Source organism: Trichechus manatus, unplaced genomic scaffold (genome assembly GCF_000243295.1).
Source record: "Trichechus manatus latirostris isolate Lorelei unplaced genomic scaffold, TriManLat1.0 scaffold00012, whole genome shotgun sequence".
NCBI lineage: Eukaryota > Metazoa > Chordata > Mammalia > Sirenia > Trichechidae > Trichechus > Trichechus manatus.
In genome coordinates, this window is record NW_004443948.1 from 17,149,139 (window position 1) to 17,158,651 (window position 9,513).

The window sequence follows — 9,513 nt, forward strand, 5'->3', positions numbered from 1 at the left end:
AATGCATCAGTTCTTCTTCTGACTTCTTTTCCTTGTTCAACTTTCGTGTGCACATGAGGAGATTGAAAAGACCATGGATTGGTCGGGCGTACCTTAATCATTAAAGTGACGTTTGTGCTTTTTAAACTTTAAAGAGGTCTTTGCAGCAGATTTGCTCAATGCAATACGTTGTTTGATTTCTTGACTGCTACTTCTGTGTACGTTGATTGTTGATCCAAGTAGAATGAAATCATTGACAACTTCATTTGTTTCTCCATTTATCGTGATTTTGTTTATCAGGTCAGTTGTGAGGATTTTCATTTCTTCACACTCAGGCAAAATCCATACTGAAGTAGTCTTTATACTTAGCGATACTGAAGCTCAGTGAAGTTCATCCAAAATCACACAGCATGTAAGGGACAAAAAACAGGGTTTGAACCCAGTTCTCCACCCAAAGCCCTTGTAGAATTTGGGAAAAAATAAAAATAAAACCAGCAAAAGAGAGAATGAATTTTTAGAAAGTGAGGAAGACAATAAGGATTTTATCTTCTATCTTGGATGGCAAGATAGAAGAAGGTACTCTGGGTAGTGATGAGTGTTTAAAGCCAGAGACAAGAAAGTCAGAAAATAAAAGGTGAGGCAGTAGCTGGGTGATGAGGAGTATAGAAAGCAATCTGGAAGCTCCAGGTATGAACTCCTGATGACTTTAACACATGATGATGGAGAGGAACAGGTTGAACAAGAGCATTTCTCATGCCATCTTTCACTAGCTCTCCCTTTTCTTTAGCCACTTTTAGGAAAAGGGGTTATGTACTTTTCTCTCACACCCTACTATGCTCGTCTACCCTACTATGATTGCAACTGTTACCTGTGCTCTGAAGACACTCCCTAACCTAGATTTCTGACTCGTATCTTTTTCTTTAGATACTGACTTGTATTTCTAGCTGCTCATTCAATGTGTGCTACTGGACAACTCAGTAGACACCTCTATTCCAGCAAACTAGCTTTTCCCCCTTCATTCCCTATCTCAGACCATAAAATTTCTTCAGTCTCTCAAACTGGAAACCTTGACATTATCTTTGACTCCTTCCTCTCCCCCACCCCATAAATCCAACACATGAACAGTCCTCAAAATTTTACCTCTGAAATGTCTCCAAATCTATCACCTCCTCTCAATCCCCTTGCCCGTTCCACAGATCAAGTCTTCATTATCTCTTATAGGTATAAAAACAATGGTTGATAGAGCTTTCTGTCCCTGAACTCTCTTCACAGTCCTGCTCCACCCATCGCTCTCCACTCCTCTCACTGCTAGAAATGATTTGTAAAACACAAAGCAGAGTCAAATCTGGTAATGCCTCTTTCTTGCTTTAAAAGCTTTAATGATTCCCATATATTTACAAAAAACTTTGCAAACTGGCAACCATAGAGTAAAACTGGCTCACTGACATATGTTATTTGGCCCATACAAGTGTGGAACTATTGTGTTTTACATTTGAATTCATTGTCAGTATTTAAAAGTTGGAGATTTCACATAAACATTGACATTTCTGGCTTCTGTTGAAAACTAAGATCGGGCAATGCTGGCAGGATTCCCACAGAGTAGCCATCAGATGGAGCTCAGTAGCAGCTGTCCATTATAGAGGTCATTCCCTTGCAATGTTGACACAGTCCTCACCACTCTCCAACCATCTGTTATAGATTGAATTGGCTATCCCAAAAATATATGTTGGAGTTCTAACACCCAAACCAAAAAAAAAAAAAAAAATCAAAACATTAACTACAGAACTCAAATAAACAGAAAGAGAACAGCAAAAAAAAAAAAAAAAAAAAACACCCAAACCAAAAAACAACCCATTGCTGTTGAATCGATTCCGACTCTAGTGACCCTATAACACCCGGTACCTGTAAATGTGACCTTGTTTGGAAATAGGGTATTTTTATGGATTGAACTGTGTCTCCTCAAAATGTATGTTGAAATCCTAACCCTTATACCTGTGGATGTCATCCTATTTGGAAATAGGGTTTTCTTTGATATGTTAATAAGCCCATATCACTGTGGCAATCCTAGTGATATGGGCTAAAATGTGTTGGATTTATGGGGTGGGGGAGAGGAAGGAGTCAAAGATAATGTCAAGGTTTCTAGTTTGAGAGACTGATCACTTCTGAGTGATATAAGGAGTAGGACAGAAACAGAGATAAGAAAGCACAGTGGGGGAAGATAGATGCCACATGAACACATAAAGATTACCATGGAACCAAGGATTGCTGGCTACCAGAAGCTGAAATAGACAAAGAAGGACCTCCTTCTAGAGCCACACTCTGAATTCAGACTTCTAGCCACCTAAACTGTGAGGAAATACATTTCTGTTCTTTAAAGCTACCCACTTATGTTATTTCTGTTACAGCAGCACTAGATAACTAAGACAGGGTCCTTGAAGATGTTATCAGTTACTTTAACATGAAGTTATACTAGAGTAGGGTGGGTCCTAATCCAAAGTGAGTGATGTCCTTATAAAAGAGAAGAGACACAGAGACAGAGAGACACAGAGGGAAGAATATCGTGATGCTGCAGCCGCAAGCCAAGGAATGTCTGGGGATACCAGAAGCTGGCAGAGCTAAGAAAGGATCTCCCCTTAGAAACTTCAGAGAACATGATCCTGCTGACACCATGAATTTGGACTTCTGGCCTCCACAATTGTGAGACAATAAACTTGTGTTCTTGTAAGCCACCAAGTTTGTGGTACTTTGTTATGGCAATCCTAGTAAACTACTATGCCCTTTAACACTGAGGCCAGGTATTAGGCACCATCTAACTTGACCTGCTTCTCTCATTTACAGTATCTACCTGACCCACATAATATTTGAATTTGTAGCTCCTGGGTTAATGGAATAAATACAAACATTTTATCAAGTCATAACCATCTGCTTTCAAACTGTATTTCCAAGCAAAGCTATCACTCCCCTCTTCATCAGACTTGCTCCAGCCACTTCACATCTTTGTACTTTCCCTAAAACCCTGCACACACAATGCCTTTATTTCTCTGATGTGGTGTACTCCTGCCTAGTATCCCATGCCTTCTCATCCTGCTCCCCTTGTTTTATCTGTTGTTGTGAGATGAACTCCTCTTTTTCCTACAAACCCCTTTTGGAAAGCCTTCATCCCAAGGCAGCTAAATGCTTCCTCAGAGCTCTTATAACCCTTTGTTCACATGTGATAGTAATTTATTTTCCAATCTGAAAATAATTAAAAAATGACTGCATCTGTACATCGACAGGGAACTGCCAGAAGTTCAGACCAGATTTAGAGTAGGACGTGGAATGAAGAATATCATGGCTGCTGTCAGATGGATCTTGGCTGAAAGCAGAGAATACCAGAAAAATGTTTACCTGTGTTTTATCAACCACGTGAAATCATTTGACTGTGTGGACCATAACAAATTATGGATAACATTATGAAGAATGGGATTAGCAGAACACTTAATTGTGCTCATGCAGAACCTGTACATGGATCAAGGAGAAGTCATTCAAATAGAAGGAGGGGATACTATGTGGTTCAAAACTGGAAAAAGTGTGTGGCAGGGTTGTATCCTTCCACCTAACTTATTCAGTCTCTATGACAAACAAATCATCTGAGAAGCTGGACTATATGAAGAAGAAGCAGCATCAGGATTGGAGGAAGACCCACTGACAACCTGTGATGTTCACATGACACAACCTTGCTTGCTGAAAAAGAAGATGACTTGAATAACTTACTGTTGAAGATCAAAGACTACATAAAGCCTTCAGTATGGATTATACCTGAATGTGAAGAAAATGAAAACCCTCACAACTGAACTGATAAACAACATCATGATAAATGGAGAAAAAAATGAAGCTGTTACTCTACTTGGATCAACAATCTACGTCCAAAAAAGCAGCAGTGAAGAAATCAAACAACGTATTGCATTGAGCACATCTGCTGCAAAGACCTCTTTAAAGTTTAAAAAGCACAAATATCGCTTTAATGATTAAGGTATGCCTGACCAATCCATGGTCTTTTCAATCTCCTCATATGCATATGAAAGCTGGATAATGAAAAAGGAAGACAGGAAAAATGGATGCATTCGAATTGTGGTGTTGGCGAAGGATATTGAATATACCTTGGACTGTTAGAAGAATGAATAAATCTGTCTTAGAAGAAATACAACCAAATCCTCCTTAGAAGTGAAGATGGTGAGACTTCATCTTGCTTACTTTGGATGTATCATCAGGAAAGACCAATTACTAGAAAAAGACATCATGTTTGGTAGAGGGTCAGCAAAAATGAAGGAGAACCTCAATGAGATATACTGACACAGTAGCCACAACAGTGAACTCATACCTACCAACGATCCTGAAGCTGAAACAGGACAGGACAACTTTTCGTTCTGTTGTACCTGAGGTTGCCGTGAGTAATGCTGGAGCCGACTTTACAGCAACTAACAAAAACACCACCAACAACAATAAAGGGCTCAAAGCCTCTAAGACCTAAAGGAACACATTTCTGATGGTGAGAATTTAAGTCATTGTCAGATCTGAGTGAGGAAGATACATTATGGCAGGGACTGACTGTTAAGACATAAATAGAAGTAAAAAGACAAGTGAAAACAGCCAATTCTGTAGGAGGTGCTAATATCACTTCCCTTATGGATATATACCATGAAGCACTGAAGTGGCAAATTCATTAACAAGCTCAGTCATTTCCTCCCCATCCCACCCCACAGAGATGTTTAGGTTTGAGAATAAGAGATATTGCAATAATTCACGAGGAAGGGAAAACATTTGTGATCCTCACAAATGCTCTGATTCGTACCATACTTTCACTTTATTAATTTTGTTTTCTTAATTATTCTCTACGGTCACCTTAGGCAATGCATTGTTCTTTTCCCATTTTTCAAGGTAAAAAAATTTTGGCTGAAAGGCCTCACTGACTTTCCAGAGGTTATCTAGGGATTTATTAACAGAACAAAAATTAGGCTCCAAATAATGTCACTAAGCCATTGCTATCCTCTGCATCTTCCTGCTTTCAATCCAGAGAGGCTCTAAATAAGGAGATAACATGATTAAATAACTTTAAGGAAAATGCTAACGAATGAAATCTGGGGAAAAGATGAAGATAAATTTATCAGATGAAGTGAGATAGCTAAGGAATACATGGTGTTCGGGAGACAGCAAATTAGATTGCCATTTGTAGTAATAAGATAGGGCAACAAGAAAGACCAGGGATATTCTGCTCTGTACTCAAAGAGGGATAACATGACCTAACAAGAAAGAGAGGGCGCTGACAGCCTCACACGCTGAGATGACACCATTGTGGGAGACTAATTTTGGGGTGCACAAGCACCAAACCTGCAGACTTTTTGGAAGAACTCCAAAAGAAGCAATATATGCAGATGAAATGAGAAAAGTACTCAGCAGCTCTCACTGTCCACCACGTTCTAAAAGCAAAGTTCAGGCCTAAGGCCTGGCACGATGTAATTTAATCATTTTTTTGTTGACCTCAATTTGTGGTATAGTTGCCTGGGTTTGGTTGGGGATAAGCCTAAATATGAATAATAGGTGACTTACTGCCTACACATATGGCTTGTGAGATTCTGCAGGCCTGACTGCCCAAAAATCCCTCTCCCCCAACCCCACCATGATGCTATCTTTTTTCTCCTGTGGTTTGATATTCCCAGGATGAAAGAAGGAAAGCCCGGGGAATGGGGAGATTCACTTGGCTCATTCACCAAAGAAGGTTTGTTTTCTAAAAAGGCAGAGTTAAAATGTCTCTGTATTATTGGAGCACAAGAAGGCCCTCTGGCCTCTTCTTTAGAGCATCTTCCTTCTTGGATTCATTTATGAAATGATCTCTTTGTTATCATGAAATTCATAGAAGAGTCCCTGGTCTAAGGGAATGGCATTGGCATTATGCCTGGGTGACCAAAGATTGGTTAGTCCCTTCCAGTCAATATTTTTCGCAGCTGACTAATGGGGAAATACCCATCCACCTCTTAAGGCAGGCAGACCTGAGTGAAGTAAGCGGTAAGAGCTAATCATTACCTGCTCATGGTAGGTGAGAGAAATCTAGCCCACGTCAATGTGATGCCCAGTAAAGTGAGTAAATTCTGTATTTGTAGACAGTGGCTGCTGAATGGAGACAAGGAAAGTTTCTGTTGGGTTTTATTGTTGTTAGTTGTTGTAGAATTGATTCCAACTCATGGTGATCCCATGTACCCCAAAATGAAATGTTGCCCGGTCCTGTGCCGTCTTCATAATCATTGATATGCTCAAGTTCATTGCTGTGGCCATTGTGTATTTTCAGTGTCTTCCAACCTTGGGGGTTCATCTTCCAGCACTTTATCAGATAATATTCTGTTGTGATCCATGGGGTTTTATTGGCTAATTTTTGGAAGTAGATTGCAAGGCCTTTCTTCCTAGTTTGTCTTCGTCTGGAACCTCTGCTGAAACCTGTCCACCATGGCTGACCCTTCTGGTATTTGAAATACTGGTAGCATAACTTCCAGCATCATAGCAACATGCAAACCACCACCGTACAACAAACTGATAGATCGGAGTGGTTCTATTGTGTAAGTAAGGAGAATTTAGAAGCTAACTTAGCCTACTTCACCCTGCCTTAACCCTGATGACCAAGGTTGGTAAGATCCATGTTCTTACCTTTCCCATATTCCCACCTTCCCCCCTTCATTATCAATATGATCTACCCTAAAAGTCAATGTGCACTGAGAATTGCAAAGAAATACTTTCCAGTCCTCAGCCCCTACTCTAACATAACAACATGAATAATTTGTTAGTGGAATTAATGTTCTAGATAGATAGGTTGGTGCCTTCTGCCCATAGCACTGTTGGAATAATAGTTACCATTTAGAAAAAATAAGTTAATCAGGCAAAGAAATTGTTTCAAAATAAGAAATATAGAAATCACCACAACTTGGGATTGTTCCAGTTAGACCAGAAAGGAGACCAAGGAAATAATATAAAATGTTTGAGGAGGAATAGAATGCTAAAATCTTGGCAAGTGTGTTTTGAAAAGAAGTGAGGAAAGGAAGTTTTAAAGAAAGTTTAAAAGAGAGACATTTGGGCTTCTGAGATGGAGAAAGGCTGAAAAGTTTGTCAAAGCAAAAGGCTAAATGAGCTGCTTTGGGAAAGAAGAGGAAAGCATCTATCTCCTTTGCTCTGGGCCTGGAATGAGGCAGAAAATCATCCCTCAAAGAATATGAGTGTAGTTATTTCATGTTTCTATTGCATTTTTTTGTTCTTTACTGGGCTAGCAGCTTGAATGCTTTTAAAAATCTGCCCCCCTTCACTCCAAGGTGCTAATCCTCTATTGCACAACTCAGAGTCTGAGACCAAAGATACCAGGAAGGCAAGAGCTCATGGTACTTCCTCATGTAGGACATGAAAGCATTGGGAAAACAAGAATTGCATCTACCATATGGAGAAGGTCTGTAGGCTTATGTTTAATATCTGATTTCTTTCACTTGCTAAGTTTTTTATTTTAATTGACACAGACATTAATTTACGCAACAACAAACAAAGGACTACCCCAACTGTACCACGAAGTATTTGACTGGCTTTATATCCTGAACCTCTGACTTCCTCCAGTACCTGAGATGTGGTGCAGTGCATGAGGAGCTTCTTAACAATACAGATAAACTAAAAGCCAGAGAGGCCTCTTCTCTCACTAGTGCTGGGAAGATTTATATTGGTAACTCCCCTGCTACTAATGGGAACTACATGAATCAATCCTTCAGGTCAGGATAGAGCCCAGACTGGGTAGCTAAGGGCACACTGAGAACAGAGTGACCTGCTCAGTATGCTCAGAATCAAGAACTTAAACACTGTAAGACCAGACACATTTCTCAAACGTGTAGGAATTCATTTGCAATAGCTATCAACAGCTTTATGCAGCCGATTTATACAGTTTATTCATTAACTAGTAGCTAAAATATTGTGCAAAAATGTCCCAGTAGATTTATTTCCAAAATACATTTGGGAGCATTAACTGTACCTTATTCATTGGTAGAATGTAGTGAATTTTAAGGGTCAAAGGCAAGATGGCATTAGTGAGAAAGTGAATAAGCATTCAAGGAGGAGGGATGGTATTTAGGACTGCCTTGTCTAAGAATGTTGTCACTAGCCACGTGCGGTTATTTAAATTTCAATGAATTAAAATGAAATAACATTTAAAATTCATAGTCACAAAAGCACATTCCAAGTGTTCAGTAGCCACTTGTTCATCAATACTGAACATTCTAGTGTCCTGGCTCATCCAGACCCTGCAATTTCTGACCCCACTGCTACCATACAACATGTATGATTTAAAAATCCTGGCCAGCTTGATTTCAAGATTAAGAATGGCCCCAGCAGAAACCAGAAAAAACACCTATGACATGTTGCCACCATCATCACCGTCTGGGCAGCTAATGAGCTAATGGGCACAACTTTGGGGCCCATATTTTTCTGCACATATGAGAAGCTCCAAGTTGACTCTAAAGCTATCAGGTTAAAGTCTTTTTCTCCTCTGAGTTTATGGCCATGTATTCATGTGGTCTGCCTATATTTTATATCAGCTCCTGACTGCTCTTCTAACTACAGAGCCAGTGAGATGAAGATGTAGGAGAAATAGCCCTTTGTGGTCTATACCCATACCTTGCCCAAGCCCACCCCACCACTTGGTTCCCTTATTCATGTCAGCATCGTCGGTCAAAGTCAGGGCTCATGGTCTAGAAACAGAACACAAAGTGTAATGAAAGACATCAGAATTACTGAAACTGTAACATATGAGTGAGTGAGTACATTCAAATGAATTCATCTTGTGAAATAAGCTTTGTTGCCTATACAATGTTTAGACCACAGTCTTTATCTGCAGTCATTTGCATGTGATTTTTCAAATCATCTTTATGTGTATAAATAATTAAAAGTTAAAAAATAAAAACGAAACAGGAGGAAGGGCCAAGATGGTGGAGTAGTCAGATGCATCCAGTGGTCCCTCTTACAACAGACTCAAAAAAAAAAGTGAATCGATTATATATGACAATCTAGGAGCTCTGAACATCAAAGGCAAAGTTGAGGAATTGGACTGAGCAGCCGGGGGAGGGAGAGACAGTTCAGAAGCAGCGAGGAGTTGCCAGACCTGACCATGTGGGAGCTGGCACCATTCAGGCTCGATTGGCTGGTGTGCATGGTAAGGCAAGCAGTGGCACTTGGGAGGTGTTTTCCCCATTGGGAGAGACCCAGCAGCAGAGAGTCTACTCGGGCCTCCAGAACCAGTGAAAAGCACGGCTCAATCGACAAAAGATAAGTACATGTATCTGACTTACCGCGCGGATCAAAAAACACCCCCTTTGGGGGGACCTCATACCATCAATACAGCAGTGCCGGGAGCAGAGCGCGTCCTTTGGACCGGGGTCCCTGCGCCGAGAAGCTCCTAGTCTGGGGGAACATTGATGAGAAGGCCGACAGAGAGAAAAAGCCTTCCCCTGGAGCTGACACCCTGAATTTGGACTTTTAGCC